Genomic DNA, 15,511 nt, shown 5'->3' with positions numbered 1-15,511 from the left:
TCATAACTATAAATTAACTGTTTACAAAAATTGTCGAATGCTAACTCATTTAACTTGAAGGCTTTCTACCTCATGAATAGATTACCTTAGCTGTATTTGGCATAATATTTATAAATTTTGGGTCCTCAATGCTCTTGAACTTCGTGCTTTTTTTTATTCGAGCGTCACTGATGAGTCTTTTGTAGACGTACAACATTTCAATCCTGCGGCTCTATTCACAAAAAATCTTCAGAGTGAAAATACTCGTAAGTCATACACATTTCAGTATAACTTACGATCAACTTTATTCGTAAGATGTTTTGTGAAAAGAGTCGCTGGTATCTATGATGAGTTCTTAATAAGCTATTTGAGCTCATATACATATTGTCCATCTATAGGTTTAAATGTATTTGTTAGTTAATAAAACATACTGCAAGCGGGGGATGAACGAGGGTGAGAAAGGGATCTCTCGATCATTGATGCAAGACAATTTGTGACTTTTCAGTGCATTTTTATTATTTTTTACTCTCCTTATTTTTGTGGTTAAAACTTTAGAAGTTCAAGGTCTGTTACTGGTGGGAAATGGAAACTCAAAGATATGCGTATCTGCTTTTAACGAAAATTACAAATCAAACTCAGTGAATGGCTGTGAGTTGTATCATTAGATATTAAATATTATGATATTTTAAAATATATCCATTTAGCTGTATTTGGCAAAACACTTCGGAATTTCCGATCCTCAATGCTCTTTTTGTACTTTATTTGATATTTTAACATTTTTTTCGAGCGTCTCTGATGAATAATTTGTAGACGAAACCCGCGTCTGGCAAACATAATTAAAAGTATGGTATCTATGATGAGTTTATTTATATCAATACGTAAAACGAGGTCATAGGAAATTTTCAGTGAAAAATAATTACATATATATACTGTATAATTTGATATATAAAGGAGTAATAACTTCCTTGTGTATTGTTTGATTACTAACCATTATAAGTGGACTCATGTGATTTTTAATATGTTGATGCCGACATTATTGTTCCCGATGCACTATCACCCCATTATGTATTCGTGTTTCTTGTTTTTTTAATCTAGATAAGCATTTTCCTTGAGTTTTCATCTGTAACCAGTGACAAAGCATGAATTTTTAAAAGGGGGTCAAAAGGATAAAAATACACTGAGAGAGGTAGAATATGGTAATTCTTAAATCATTATTGTAGTCTCCATTGAATTTATAAATCTGTTTATATAATTGATTGATTGTTGGTTGCTTAACGGCCAGTGGTAAATATTTCATGGATGTTCAGGACGAGAACAAATTAACAATACATACAATAGGTAGGTCTTTAATATAGGCGGTCCGGGATGATGGTCGAGGAAATTTAGGTTGCCACTGGAAAATGACGGTATATTGGATGTGGACAGAAATTTTGCCTTGCAACAGGCCAATTATGGACCCCTCAAAGAATTGTTACAATGGTGCTTAACGTGCAAAGAGCATATTACTCTCTACACGTGGCATTGGACTTCGTCCCCATGATGACCGGACGCGGCTGCGTACATCCCGCACAGCCAAACGGACGATCCACTTTGGAAAGTATTTTACTGCCGGTCGGACGAAGACAGGTAGTGACCATATTTCTATTCCCCAATCACCCTTGGGGGGTTGTTCATCTAAAGGTTTAACTGTATGCGTTACTTAATAAAAACAATCTACAAGCGAGCATTCTCGTCATTGATATTACTAGAGTTAAATATTTGATCTGTTATTGCGTGGAAGAATATTCATATCTACATTGTTGTTCTCAGCAATGATTCAGTAATGCATGCACAAGTCATTATTCATTATTGTTTACTTCATTAGGCTTGGGCATGGCGAGTTTTTGGAGTTTAAACGAGGCACAACTTAAAGAGAAAGCATCATCTAATCATGCGTTAGAATACAAAAATCTTTAAGAAGAAAGAAAATAATGATAAAAAAATTTGTAATCAAACTTATGGCTTTCTGTTGCATAAGGTAAGCAGTTTTTGAATTGAACCCTTCTAGCTGCTATGGCAGGTAAACATCCTGTGATAAGTCGTATTCTTTGAAATTATAATCGAAGGGGGATATGTATATAGCTACTAAAATTTGAAACTTATCTGGGGTCATCGGTGAAATACTCTATAACTGTCAATCAATGACCATTGGAAAAATAAAACTTTCTTATATGTTAAGTTAACTTCAGTAATTGGAAACCCTTAATTTTGAAATTTTCCTAAAATTTGAGTAACAGCAGTTTTCCGATGTTTAAATCCAATAAATCGATTTCGAAGATACAAATTAGGGTAACACACAAAAACTGACGGAAATGCATGAACTTTAAAATGAGTGCGACAGGGTTGTCGACAGGGTAGGCGTTTTCTGCTATGCATCAATCACCCACCATGGGAATGAGAGGTATATTTTCTATTTACATACGCTATGAAAACGTTGCTAAAGAGATAATAAAGTATATATAATTCTCAACCTACCCTGAATGTCAATATCGACATACGAAACAAGATATGAATATATTTCAGAAGAACTATTCTACAGACTGTTGTTAAACAGTTCTCATAGTAGTTCCTGGTAGATGCTAAGAGAGGTTAAAAATAATCCCAACTTTATAAATTTGACGAGCTTATGACGAAAAGAGACCGAAGAAGTATATCCTAAACCATTAAAGTCAACGTTGTCTATCATTACCAGACGAAAATACTTTTCAAGTCGCCGTCTCAATTTCAGGATATTGGGGTTCAATCCTAGGCTGACTTATACGGAAGACTTTAAAACTAGCATTTGCAGCTTTTCCGCCAATCACATATCATTCAGAAGTTAGAGTGTAGACTGGTATTACTTTGAAAAACCGACTCAAAAAGCAGAGGATATTCACATTTGATTATCATTTAAACGTCCTGAATATGCATGAATATTTTGATGTCAGGCATTACGAAGACATCAATTAACCAATCAATCAATCAAATTAAAACTGACATTTGCAATTTTTCCATCATGAATACAGCAATTAGGTATTGGACCGTAGACTAGTCGACTAGGTGTTCATAAAATGGTTCCGAGTAGGTTGATATGGTTTCCTACCAATTGTTTCCGTATGAGATAGCACGTTGAAAACCCAGCTTAGCATTTCGCTCTCGTAGATATTAGAGAATATTAACATGGGATTATCATTCAAACATCCTGAATATGCATGAATATTTTGATGTTAGAAATTAGTCAAGACATCAATTTTTCAATGAGTCAATATCCCTAAATAAGCTTTTTCAACACATATTTTAACAAAATAATACATTACTTGAAAAACAAGGCAACAACATCGCAGGATTCAATCAAAAACAACACAGTATCCTACTCATTAGAATAAACCAACAGCAGAGTATAAATGGTAATTTCAGCAAACTGGGTGACTATGCTTTTGTAGGTATAGATCTTATATTCTTTAATTTACTCTTATTCATTATTTTTATTTATTTTTACTCAACTTCTTTTCCTTTCTTTTTTTTTCTTTTCAATTTTTTATTATTTTGTTAATTATTTTATTGGCAAATATATATATAGAAACTCATAGCAGCAAGATTACTAATAGTATCAAGTTTTAATCAGAGACCTGGCCATTATTAACGAATATATATTGTATCCATTACTTGTTGTCAGTGTAGTGGGACATTTTTCAGTCATTATATATTTAAAGAATGTTAATAAACTACATGTGTCATATATACTTTAAATGAAAAAAAATCTTATTCAGATTGTCTAATACAACTGCCAAGGACTTAATTCAATTGAAAAACGAAGAGATGTTTTATATTATCTAAAAGCAAAAGATTGTCTTCAAGATACACACTTTTCTGAAAAAGACGAACAATTTATTAAGAATCAATGGGTTGGAGAATGTGTCTCTAGTTCCTTTTCCTCAAACCAAAGAGCAGTGGCCGGTTTTTTTTTAATAATAATTTTGAATATAAGATTTTACAAAGTGAAAAAGATCAAAATGGTAACTTCTTAGGATTGAATACTAAAATTGAAGATAACAATGTTACTTAAATTACATTATATGGTCCAAATAGTGATACCCCTTAATTTTATGACAAAATTGGTGTAATAATTGAGGAATTTAATAATCAGACTGTCATTGTAACAGGAGATTATAATTTAGTTCAAAATAAAGACCTTGATACTTTTAATTACCGAAATATTAATAATCCAGAAGCAAAAGAAAAAGTTCTAGATATAAAAGAAATTTATAATTTAATTAATCCCTTTAGAGAATTATTTCCAGAAAGTAAAAGGTATACTTGGAGGAAACCAAACCCTATAAAACAGGCCAGACTAATTTATTTTTTAGTTTCGCATAGCTTTTACCCAAATATACATGACATGAAGATACAAAATAGTTATAGATCAGATCACTCGCCTAGTATTATACAACTAAAATTTAGTAACTTCAGTATTGGGAGGGGTTTGTGAAGATTTAACAATTTTCTTCTGTATTATCTAGATTATGTCCATATTGTTAAAGAGGTTATAAGTCAAACTAAAGAGCAATATGGTTCTATTGTATATAACAGAGAAAACCTAAATCTAGTGGACTCTAGTGATATCGAGTTCACAATTAGTGATCAGTTATTTTTAGAAACATTATTCACTGAGATAAGGGAGAAAACATATCATATGCTTCATTTAAGAAGAAAGAAACAAATAAATTAGAACAGTTACTAGCTGAAGATATACACAAATTGGAACAAATATCTCAAATGGATGAAATTTTCGAACAGATTGAAAAAAAGAAAACAGATCTAAAAATTACACCCACTTCATTTGAACTTTGGCGGATAGTTGTCCCATTTGCAATCATACCACATCCCTTTATATTTTATATTAACAAAGGCCAGATCAAGGTTCCTGACTTGGGACAGGCGCAAAGTTCTATACTTTATTGATAGGGAGTGTCGCTGGGGTTCTATTACCCCAGCCTTTTCATATAAGTGGAATACCAAAGTGTCAAAAGAGGGAAAATGTGTGGATAAAAACACAGCCGTTACACCAAGAAGGTATAGGCTTTTCATATAATAAGTAATGGAACTTTATTGACCTTATCATATATTTTTGATAGTTTTCCCCACATATTCACATATCTTCAAGCTGGAAAATGTGACATATATCAGAGGCTCGTCCCATCACCTTGTATATAGAAAGTGAACCCCCCCCCCCCCCCCCCCCCCCCAAAAAAAAAAAACCGAGTTTGTTATTATCTGCGATACAGATATCGCACAACATTCAATAAAGAAAAAATGACGTCATACTCTTATTATGTACATGTAATATAGTAGATACTTAAATGTACCTGAATGCAACTTATTCTAAACCAATTAGCGTTTAACCACAAAGGTAGAATATGTTTATTCTTAATTCGTTATTGTAGTCTACATAGAGTTTTGTAAACTTCTGTGTTGACATGAATTATCATTGATATGGTCATAATTATAAATTAACTGTTTACGAAACTCTGAATTTTCTACTTCATGAATATATTACCGTAGCTGAATTTGGCAAAACTTTAAGAAAATTTTGAGTCCTCAATGTTCTTCAACTTCGTACTTTATTTGGCCTTTTTAACTTTTTTTTTATTCGAGCGTCACTGATGGGTCTTTTGTAGACGAATCGCTCGTCTGGCGTATCACATTTAAATCCTAGTATCTATGATGAGTTTTTATAAGCTATTTGAGCTCATATACATATTGTCCATCTATAGGTTTAAATTTATTTGTTAGTTAAGAAAACAATCTGCCAGCAGGGGATGAACTTAGGTGAAAAAGGGATATCTCGATCATTGAGGCAAGACAATTTGTGATTTGTCAGTGCATTTCCATGATCTTTTACTATCCTTAATTGTGTTTTTAAATTTATAGACCCCTTTTCAAAAGTTCAGGCTCCATTAGTGGTAAGAGATGGAAACTCAAAGTTATGCGTATTGGCTTTTCTATGAAGCAAAATTTATACATATGATAGATGGGGATTTTTAATTGGTGGTCTGACACCTCAATGTTTTCGAATGCTCTTCGTTTGATGTGTTTGAGCATTTGATTTTGCCATTTGATGAGGAACTTTCCGATGTGAATTTTCCTAGGAATTCGGTATTTTTGTTATTTTACTTTTTCTTCAACTTCGTACTTTGTTTGGCCTTTTTAACTTTTTTTTTGGCGTCACTGATGAAACTTTTGTAGACTTAACGCGAGTCTGGAAAACAAAATTGCTAGCCTGGTATCTATGATAGGTTTATTTATATCAATACTTAAAATGAGGTAATAGAAAATTTTCCGTGGAAAATAATTACATATAATATATACTGTATAATTTAATATATAAAGGAGTAACAACTTCATTGTGGATTGTTTGATTACTAAACATTATAAGTAGATTCATGTGATTTTTTATATGTTGATTATGACATCATTGTTTTTCATGCGTTAGCATCCCATAATATATTCGTGTATCTTGTTTTTTAATCTTGATAAGCATTGTCCTTGAGTTATTATCTCTAACCAGTGACAAAGTCTGACGAACGGACGCTCCACTTTGGCAAGTATTATACTGTAGTGACCATATTTCTATTCCCCAGTCACCCTTGAGGGGTTATTCATCTAAAGGTTCAACTGTGTGTGACAGTTAAGTAAAGCAGCATACCCATCTTTTCTTGTTCTCGCCATCACATTTTACATAAGTCGGTCCTAGATAACTAGACCAGTTCTTGCACATGGAATAAATTGTAATACTCTAGATCTTGCATATGGGGGATTTTAGGCATTCGGTATGGTCCACCTTCAAGTTTGCGACAAACCAAGCAATGTCGTAAAACTTGTCTAACTATAGAACGACCTTGTGGGATCCAGTACTTATGTCTTATTTTACTAAGATATTGTGATACACCACTAGGTCTTTGTGTATCTTTTCAATTATCAAACACGTGAAGTCCTCCCCACATGGAAGAATAATCCGTATTTTAGCTGCTTTACTCGGATCTGCATTTTCGAATCTTCCTTTACAGCGTTTAAAGACATCATCAGATATGAAAAGCACCAGTTGATCATGTAGGTTGTTTGGTTTGTTTTCGTGTATTGCACTAATAATATCTGAATAATGTCACTTTTGTACAAACTTAATCCATTTATGTTCTTGATTTTTTAGTTCATCGCATGTCAAGATTTCACCAGTTTTAACTTAAATTTTCTTTATTCGTGAAATGAATCCACCAACCCAAGCAGTCACTCGTATAAGTTTGTAATACGATGAAAAATTGTGGCAGTATATTCCATGAGGTGCTTCAGTCTTAAGATCTTCCATTCCTTTGGTACAGACCAATAAACTACTTTCTGTCGTTTTCTTCCCTACTTCCAACTCACATGTATATGCTTCACAGGTGAATATTTTCCACTGATGTATGTCGTGCAAAAGCCACTCGGGACTGTCTAGTCAAAGTTCCTCTTGTTGCAACGTCTGCTGGATTTTCTTTGGAGGAAACATACAAGAATTCAACATCATTATGATTTTCAATTTCCGTTATTCGGTTTTTATACCAAGGTCTTTTTTTGTCGAAATCCGTTTCAAAACACACTGAGAGTCTGTCCAACAATATATATCGTTTTCAATGGCACATTTAATTCACTTTTAACGAATGCTAAACACCTGACTCCTATCCAAACAGCTATAAATTCAAACCTCTGAATAGTCAAATTTATCATACAAAAGATATCATGAAATGAATATAAATCGCTTTTCGCAACACTTTGTACATGAGAAAAATTTTCCGAATTTACGTTTTTTTTGTAAATAAAACAGACGCAAGTTATTATTTGTCTAGCAAGATAAATACCAATATAGGGAAACACTGGTGTTTTAAACTAAAGAAGTCCTTATTCCACCTAAGCACCCGTCGTGTTGGTAATAGAGGTCGGTCGATTTAAAACGTATCCAATCGTATCAGGTGCGTTGACACGTATACGTATCTGGGGAAATACTAAAATAATATATTGTACTAACCTTGAGTAAACTATCGTTAAATATGCGCTTACAAGGTACATATGTGTGTAACAAATATAAAGTTTAATTACCTCGCGTCTGGAACATTGCCAAATCGAGTTCACCTTATTTTGAGCCACACAAAATGTAGAAGAAGTTTAAGTCATTAAACTTAAGATTTCCAAATGGTACGTTTCTCAATATAGAGTAATGCAAATTTAAGAAATGAAGCAAACTCAGCTCCTTACCGGAAACGGTAAAACCATAAAACAGGCATGAAATAACAAAAAGGGGGAGTGTGACAGGCCAACGCAAAAGGTATGCGTTGTAAGTGATTATTTGGCCCAAAATATAAAGTGCATTATGTCAAAACGAAAAGTACGTACTACAAGATAATGAATAAAAGTGTGAGAAAGTAATATAGAACGATTTGTAGAACACTGCTATTGAAACGTAATGGCCAGGCATGCATAGGATGTCTTTTCCTGTGTTGCATTGGATATTTGTTTACTGTCTTCGTGCCATTGCCCCATAACTGTTGTATTTTCACAAGGGAATAGTAGAACCCTACTAGAACTGTTCTAAGTAGAACTGTCAGAACCAGTTCTATGTAGAACTGACTAAATCAGTTCTAGGTAGAACTGTCAGGATCAGTTCTAGGGTAGAACTGTCTAAAACTGTTCTAGGTAGAACTGTCCAAATCAGTTCTAGCCGTAGAACTGTCAGCAGAACTGACTAAATCAGTCAGGACTGTAGAACAGTTATAAATGACGTCACTGCAGTAAGGGCATCTTAGAATTTAGAAAAAAAATCAGTTCCAATTACTTTACTGTATAATAGCAGATTTTCTATATTTTTACTGATCAAACGTTACATGTAACGTTACAAATATCGAAGCGGATGGAAAGGTTATCCAACTCATCGGAGAAATATTTTTATATGATTGCATATAAACATCATAGTTTACCTTAAATCGTTCCCCGTTTTTAACAGTCTCTTCCTAAATATAACTCTGCATTTAATTCGTGGAATTTTAATCGTAATTTACCTTGTTTGCCTTGGATTTACATTCATGATTTAAGATTCTTTTTTGACAAATGTTCAAAAGAAAATTGTACAGTGGATGAAATATGGGATATTAATGAAATACGTGTTGTATAAGTATGTACATTTGCACCATCTCGTCAATTTAGACAGACTTATCCACAACGATTATAAATGATATCTGGGAGTCTGGGACGTCAGAAAAATATATTCGATCTGACATGAATGAAACATTTGCCCCTGGACGAAAATAGGCTACACACAAAATCAATCATTCTTCTTTGCCTTCTTCAAAATATATTAACAGTATACTATTCCAAGAAGAAAACCTCTCATACATGTACTTTTCATTTTAAAGTATATGAATCAGTCATGCAGGAACATATATACCAGAGTCATGTGAGTGTTGGATGATGCCGTTAAATAGTTTTGTTTAAAACAACAAACCATCACGAACCACTGACTTTAGTGACTGTTCATTATTATGGATACAGCATGTACAGAGAGGAAATAATTGCACTCTAAATTTATGTGGACAAACTTTTGTAGTCATGGTAGTCATTGTGTTCCAAAGTTGGTGTCATCTTTATCATTCGATCCGTCCTGACATAGAAATATTATTGGTTTACAATGAGGCCATATATATTTACGTGATAAAGTGTAAACATGGTCAGTTTTGGTTGATGCGGTCAAATACTTTTGTTAAAACGACTTAGTCTAATATATCGAAAGTACTGAAATTTGTTTACGATTCAATATTTTGAATAAAAAGAGGACATGCTGGTACTCTAAATTGATGTGGAATTTTTTTTGTAGTCAATGTGTTCCAATATTGCTGTCAATTGAATTATACAATCCATCGTGATATGTAACTATAAGTGATTTACTATGCGGCTATATATATATATATATATTAAGATTTACATAATAAAGAGCAAATATGGTCAGTTTTGGTTGATGCTGTCACATATGGTCAGTTTTGGTTGATGGTGTCAAATATGGTCAGTTTTGGTTGATGCGCACAAATAATTTTGTTATATGAGTCAGTCTGAGATATCAAAATTACTGAAATTAGTTTACGATTCAAAATTTTGAATAAAAAGAGGACATGCTGGCACTATAAACTGATGCGAGCATAATTTTGTAGTCAGTGTTTTCCAATATTGCTGTCATTTGTATTATACAATCCATCCTGATATAAAAAAATATAGTGATTTACTTTGAGGCTATTAAGATTTACATAATAAAGTGCAAATATGGTCAGTTTTGGTTGATGCGGACAAATAAATTTGTTATACCAGACTGTCTGAGGTATGAAAACTACTGATATTTGTTTATGGTGCAATATTTTGAATAGAAAGAGGACAAGCTGGCACTCTAAATTGATGCAAACAAAATTTGGTAGTCATTGTGTTCCAATATTGCTATCATTTGTATTATACAATCCATCCTTACATAAAAATATCACATAAAAAAGAGCAAATATGGTCAGTTTTGGTTGATGCGGTTAAATATGGTCAGTTTTGGCTGATGCTGTCAAATATGGTCAGTTTTGGTTGATGCGGACAAATAATTTTGTTACACGAGTCAGTCTGAGGTATGAAAACTACTGGTGTTTGTTTCCGATGCAATATTTTGAATAAAAAGAGGAAATGCTGGCACTCTCAATTGATGCGGAAAATAATTTGTGGTCATTGATTTCCAATATTGTTGTTATTTGTATACTACAGTCCCTCTTGACATAAAGTTATAACTGAATTACTGTGCAGCTACATAGATTTACATAAAAAAAAAGCAAATATGGTCAGTTTTGGTTGATGCGGTCAAAAAATTTTATTACACGAGTCAGTCTGAGGTATGAAAACTGATATTTGTTTACGATTCAATATTTTGAATAAAAAGAGGACATGCTGGCACTATAAATTTATGCAAACAAAATTTTGTGGTCAATGTTTTCCAATAATGCTGTAACTTGTATTTTTCAGTCCCTCTTGACCAAAAATTATAGCTTTATTACTGTGCAGCTATATAGATTTGCAGAAAAAAGAGCAAAGAATGTCAGTTAAGGTTGATGCGGTCAAAAGATGTTTGTTAAACAGGTCCGTCCACGTTATGAAAACTACTCGTAAACAGATATCGTATTTGTTTACGATTCAATATTTTGAATAAAAAGAGGACATGCTGGTATTATAAATTGATTCAAACAAAATTTGAAGTCATAGTTTTCCAATATAATTGCTGTCATTTGTACAATCCATCCTTGCCTAAAAATATAACTGTATTTCTGCAGTGTGCGGCTACATGTCAGTTTAAGTTTAATTTAAAAACATATTTATTTATAATAGTGGATTGGGAAACAAGTTATTACATTTGGTTAATGAGGTCAAATAATTTTGTTATACGAGTCATCCTGACTCCCGGAATGACAAATGTAAAACAATTCAAATGATAAAACTAACGGCCTAATTTATTTACAAAAAATGAACGAAAAACAATTAATTTACGTAACACATCAACAAAAGAAAATCACTGAATTACAGGCTCCTGACTTGGAACAGGCACATTCATGCAGAATATGGCGCGATTAAACATGTTGTCTTGATTAAAAATCTGAAATAAGACCGGCAAAATAGCAAAACTCTATATAAATCGCTATTTTGCCAAAGCCTTATATTTAAGACAAAGAGTTCTTAAAACTTATAAATCAATTCTAGCCGTAGAATTTATAAATCAATTCTAGCCGTAGAATTTATAAATCAATTCTAGTCGTAGAATTTATAAATCAATTCTAACCGTAGAACTGTTCTAGATAGAACTGTCTAAAACTGTTCAAGGGTAGAACTGTCAGGATCAGTTCTTGGTAGAACTGTCCAAATCAGTTCTAGGTTAGAACTGTTCTAGCTAGAACTGTCTAAAAGGTGTCAGGCTGACAGTTCTACATACTGTCCTAGAACAGTTCTCCTGACAGATTCTGACAGATTTAATGAGAGGTTAGAAGTGATCTCCACTGTATATATACATAAACAGTCAACCAAATAATGATAGTGTACGTATAAATCGACCATAACACAATTACATGACTGTAAGAAACTTTGGTTAAGTAGCTTCTTTGTTAATAGCAATCTTTTATCGATAACATAATGACGAGAAACACAAACTCTAAAACATTACCTAAACAGTTAACTGTAAATTTTAATGTAAGACAATATTGAAATGTTTCTACAAATTAATGACCAAATGCATGCGGTTTCCAAATCTTTCAAATTCAACGGAATAGAGTAAATAAAATAAACTTTGAATTATTCAGTGAAAGGAATTTATTATTAAGAAACATCAGTAAGTGAGAAAAAAACTCCTAAAAGATACACAGCTTATAAGTAAGTACGCAAGACGCGCTTTTCGATCCAAATAGCAGAAAAGCGAAATCTATGACTAAGTTAAATAGCATTGAAAACAAAAACAACTTAAAAAAAATTTCAAATTCAGGCTGAACCTCCATGTTCCGAATGATTTTAACGTTTTTTAAAGAACTAATTTACGGAAGATCACGTGCGCCCGACGCACTTTTTTGTATTTAACTTAATCTTTAACCTTTGTATTAAATACACAAATGAAGTTGTTAGCCCGATTAGGTGTATCTAATTTACACCAGATATATATTGGCTAATGCAACAGGATAGATTTCAATAATTGAGGAATTTTTAGCACTTTGACCGTAATGCATGATCAAGAGTGCATGATAGCTGGTTACATTTAGACAGTACAGACAATTCACCCTACCGGAGTACTTGTGATCACCCCTGATTTTTGTCTCTTTTAATATCGTTCCCCTTTTTCATGAAATGTTTCAAATGCAGAGAATAATGAAAGTTAATTAATACTTTTGCTCAGCAGAGAATATTAAAGATCTGATGCAAGAATTAAATTCACATTTTAAAGCATACATAAAGCACATAAAATATGGTATGATGAATTAAAAATCTGGGCTGAACGGACGAATTTTTTCTATATGTCCTACGATAAATTAGTACTACGATTGAATAACTTATATGACTTAAGTGGTTGTATGGATATCAGCCCCGGAGACTTCAGCATTTAAACAGCAGGTTTTACACAAGTATCGAGTTTTGTTATGATTGTGATATTATTTAAACAATATTTCACAGTGACGTTGAACATACTATGACAAAATATAGCAACACGACAAGTGCCACATGTGGAACATGTGGAACCCCGATTTTTTGTGGGGTACGTGTTGCTCAGTTTTTGATTTTCCATGTTGTGTTTTGTAATTTTTTGTTATATGTTATTTGCCATTGCATTGACATTTTGTGTTCAACTGATGAGTTTGAATATCCTTTTGGGTTCTTCTGTCTCTCTTTTAAGGACATTGAAAACAAAAGTGTGTAAAGATGTATCTAGAGGCTCTAAAGAGCCTTTGTCGCTCACCTAGGCAAATGTACATCTTCAACAATGGACCAACGCGAACATTGTGGAGAAGAATATAATTCATGAAAAAGACCGTTTTTGTTGATCTTATATTGCTGTTCATTGTTTCTGTTTACAACTTCTCTCTATCTTCTTTAGTGTTGTCAAAAACACAATAAAGGGTAAAAAATCGTCATTAAGGGATATCACTCTTACAAAGAGTCTACTAGCGATTTCGTCATTAAAGAGCAATAGCTCCTATAAGGTGTCGACTGACGATTACGGCCATTTGACTTAATTGTAGATCTTATCTTGCTTATCTTGTTTGCTTATTTGAGGTTACTATCTATCTATTATATAGTATTTAAGTTATCAGGCAAAAAACCAAACAATTGGTATAAACCATCATTCAAAGGCAATAACTCCTACAAGAAGACGTCTGACAGTTTAAAAAAACTAAATGCCTGTACATCAATGATGATTGTCACCATGTTTGGTAAATCTGGTCTTTTAGTTACAGTGGAAAGGATTTTTGTTAAAGTTAAAGAATGTCGACGACGAAGGACAGACGCCAGGTGATGAGAAAAGCTCACTGGGCTTTTTTGGCTGGTTGAGCTAAAAAACAGTGGTGGAAGGAATGAATTCCGTCAAAACGGAAGACAACTGAACGCCATTTCAACCTTAACATCACAATTGGCGGCAAGCGGACATATTAATGAGAGAAAAAATAAGGGAGGGCCATATGGCCCATATGACGACGAGGTTTTTTTTTACGACCTTGACTACCCTTGAGGGTCTTCCACGGTCGAACAAATAGGGTCAAAATCCTAGGTACTTTAAATTATGTCTTATATGATTTGCACCACGTGACCTGGGCCCTTTTAATTAAATTACTTCCCTTAATTGTAAATTGAAAATATGAATTATATCAAATTTATTGATAATCCAGTCTTTTTCCGTCTTTGATCTAAAACTAACGTGTCTCTGAAAACTTCCATTAGCGGATATTTACAAATATGTTGTGTAATTCTAAGGAAAAATGCTGAAAATTTGACTATTTACGAAACGGGCAGGATGAAATCTTCATGTTTTTAAAAGAATTTGGCAGAAAACTTAAGAGAGCATGTAAGATAAAAGATGTTTAACCTAAAAATCCAACTGCAAGGTATTTCTCTATATGCAAACAAATCATGAACGTACTCTTGTATCTTAATTTATTTTTTAATTTTGCTTTTTACGATTTTTCGTTATTTTATATATCAATTATACTAGAGTCACGCTTCCGATTTTCAAACTGAAAAGGCCGAAAGTTTTCAAAGTAGACACTGTTTATTTGTACACGAACAGAAGGCAAAAACATGTATAATTCACCAGTATGCAAACAAATTGTTGATTTGGCATATTTGCATTTTTATGTAAGGGCATGTATAATCCTATTGCAATGGCTGTCGTCATGATAAGGCAATATGGCCGATATGCAAATTAGCACAGTACCCCAAATTTTGCCATATGCCGGGTTTACAGGCAGATATGGAAGATGCATGAGAATAGACCACTTTCGAGTTATATCCTTCATCAGAAAGGTTCGTCAATTATGCGCACCATACTAACGTTATTTACCAGATAGAGGTAATCGCCTGTATCCCTGCACTATTAAAATTCATCATGCGTCTTCGTGATCGTCGTTATGCAGGATAAACTAGAGAGAATGTTTGTTCCGTAGGTACTTAATCGCAATTCCCTAATGACAACAGTGCTGATTATCAAATATAAGAATTTAATTTGCCGAATAATTTGTGCAATATAGCATCATATTTTTCAACCGCTCGCTCAACATGGGAAGGAAGTGACGATGCCCCTAAACGCACGAATGATGTTCACTAAAACCAAAGTTTTTGACGGTAATGCAACGAACTCGAAAGTGGTCTTTTAGTTATGTTCTAGATGTGAATGTGGGAACTAAGCACAAACTGCAAGATTTATGGAATGTACATGACTTAAAAT

General features: G+C 33.1%; 1 long non-coding RNA gene across 1 annotated transcript in view; it reads right to left on the bottom strand.

Annotated features, from left to right (window-relative positions):
* The window catches only part of LOC127717799 (uncharacterized), a 73,177-nt gene that overhangs the window by 41,294 nt on the left and 16,372 nt on the right, over positions 1–15,511 (bottom strand). The gene's annotated exons all lie outside the window — the stretch shown is intronic.

This window comes from Mytilus californianus, unplaced genomic scaffold (assembly GCF_021869535.1).
Source record: "Mytilus californianus isolate M0D057914Y unplaced genomic scaffold, xbMytCali1.0.p SCAF_10, whole genome shotgun sequence".
NCBI classification, from domain to species: Eukaryota; Metazoa; Mollusca; class Bivalvia; order Mytilida; family Mytilidae; genus Mytilus; species Mytilus californianus.
Note: the sequence above shows the minus strand (reverse complement) of the source record. Positions and strands in the feature narration are given on the sequence as shown.